Source organism: Triticum dicoccoides, chromosome 7B (genome assembly GCF_002162155.2).
Source record: "Triticum dicoccoides isolate Atlit2015 ecotype Zavitan chromosome 7B, WEW_v2.0, whole genome shotgun sequence".
Taxonomy (NCBI): Eukaryota; Viridiplantae; Streptophyta; class Magnoliopsida; order Poales; family Poaceae; genus Triticum; species Triticum dicoccoides.
In genome coordinates, this window is record NC_041393.1 from 742,452,322 (window position 1) to 742,454,673 (window position 2,352).

Here is a 2,352-nt window from a genome sequence, read left to right on the forward strand (position 1 = left end):
GGAATCAGGTAATTTGCCGTCTGTGCTTCACAGACGGCAAAGACAGAATACATGATGGCAAAGAGTTTGCCGTCAACAGCAGACAGCAAAGTGTGTCGGCAAAGGGTAAATCGGCAAAGCCATACTTTGCCGTCAGCTTTATGTCAGGCTGACGGCAAAGGCTTTGCCGTCAGTTTTCACACTTCACCGTCACTCGTTACAGCCTGACGGCAAAGAAAAGCACTTGACGGCTTGACATCCTAATGAACGGCGTTAGATACTTTGTTGTCAGCTTGCAGACGGCAAAGAGCTGAGCACTTTGCTGTCAACAGCAGTCAGTCTACAGATGGCAAAGAGCTGAGCACTTTGCCATCAGCAGACAAACGGCAAAGTACTCATTTGCTGACGGCAAAATTCTGTACAGATTTTTTTTTAAACTTACCTCAACAATTCAATAGACCATATATATCACAAATATAACAGCAATGTTCCATAGAAACAAAACAAACCATAGAAAATGTCCATATATATATCATAGGGTGTCACAAAGTGTTGCATACGAGATCACAAAGTAGACTAAACCATCACAAAGTATCACATCTAGCTGGGCATCTTGAAGTCATGTACTACTCCAGGAATTAGCCTCACGACCATCAGCTCTACACACACATGCTAAACTCCAACTATGCTACTGGAAAGGAAACAACACACAACTACTCGCTATGTCGAGGAGATTAAAACACCACATCAGGTTGACTGTAGCTCCGTGCAACCAATCATCGTTGCTGCTCCATCCCTTATTCACATGCCCACTGCAATTAACCAAACAAAAAAGAGGTTCAGACATAGATTTATCATATCAAATAGATTCAGACTCAAGAGCATCATTCATCATACTAAAGGGATTTTTTCAGTCAAATAAACTTGTCAAGCATATAACAGCATCCTAATAGACAAGAACCTATTGACACCAAATCTGAACTAGCCTAGTACAGGAATAAATATGACATGTACAACAGCTCCTCCTAGTACAGCTACAGCTCCTAGTACACATCATTTAGCAGGAGCAAACATGACATGCAAAACATGAGCAAGTATTTACATGCAAAGCAGTAGGAGAAAATTAAATATTTGTTAGAACCAAATCTGAACTAGCCACATACATGGCCAATGGCAAGGAATTACCTCACAGCGTATCATGACATCAATGAGAACAAGGCATCTATTTCAATCGCATAGATCCTTCCTCAATCATTAAGTATATCATAAAAGCAGGAATACCAAACCTGAAAGTCTGTGAGGGATGACAAAATACTAATTGGCATTGTACATTTATTTTCACTAAAGTAATGGCACAACCCAGAGCCTACCCGTGTCTCAGTTCTGATAAAGTGTGTAATCAGAAAACTATTTCAGTTCTGTAGAGCAACCCAAACCATGTACCCCCATCTACTCGTTGTAGAAAGATTACCCGCTCATGAGAACCTGGACAGCAATAAAGAAACCAGTTGGAGATTATCGAGTTCATCTTATACTTCATGGATCCATGGGAGCACAGACGACAAACATATAATGTGTAACCTTGTAGAGAGGTGTTGTGATAGGTGTTACATATAATTAGTTGTGTGGATTTGAACTGCAGACATACCTGGATACAACCAAAGTAATAACTATGCATTGATAAAGAGAAGAGTACCGTTGTTTAATGCCCCTGCCAAAACATGAACATCCTCTTGCCAGAAATAAATAGTAGAAGGGAGCAGTCATAAATTATTACTCCCTCCGTTCCTTGATATAAGGTGTATAGATTTATGAGAAAGACCCCGAAATATAAGGTGTATTGCATCGCACCACTCATTTGGATAATTTTTTAGGGATTTGATTACATTTTCTTATATGAGGCAAGCTCCTCTATTTTCTCATGTCAATTAGTCAGGTGTAATCTCGCCCAAAACTTTTGAAATTTTCCCTACACGTGCGTTCTTTAATTTCCGTGCCAAAAACTATACACCCTATATACAGAAATGGAGGGAGTATTATTTAATAGAAGGAGCAGTCATAATTGTTGTGCCCAAACATGTATTTTGTACCATTATTGAGAATACATATTTTAAGAACATCAATCTCATAATATAACACAGGAAATAATTTGAATGCAGAGTACTCCAACATAGAACATACAACCCTAGGATTAACTGCATAGAATGAAGGGAAGGGAAGGGTCGGACCTGTCCTTGACGAGCTGCTCCATGGCGTGCCTCTCCTAACGAGCACAAGCAGGACCTGTCCCGGCGCGGATCTGGCCGCCGCTAACATGGCCGGACGGCTAGGGTTGGAGGAAGGGAGGCCATGGTGGTGCTTCTACTGCTGGCC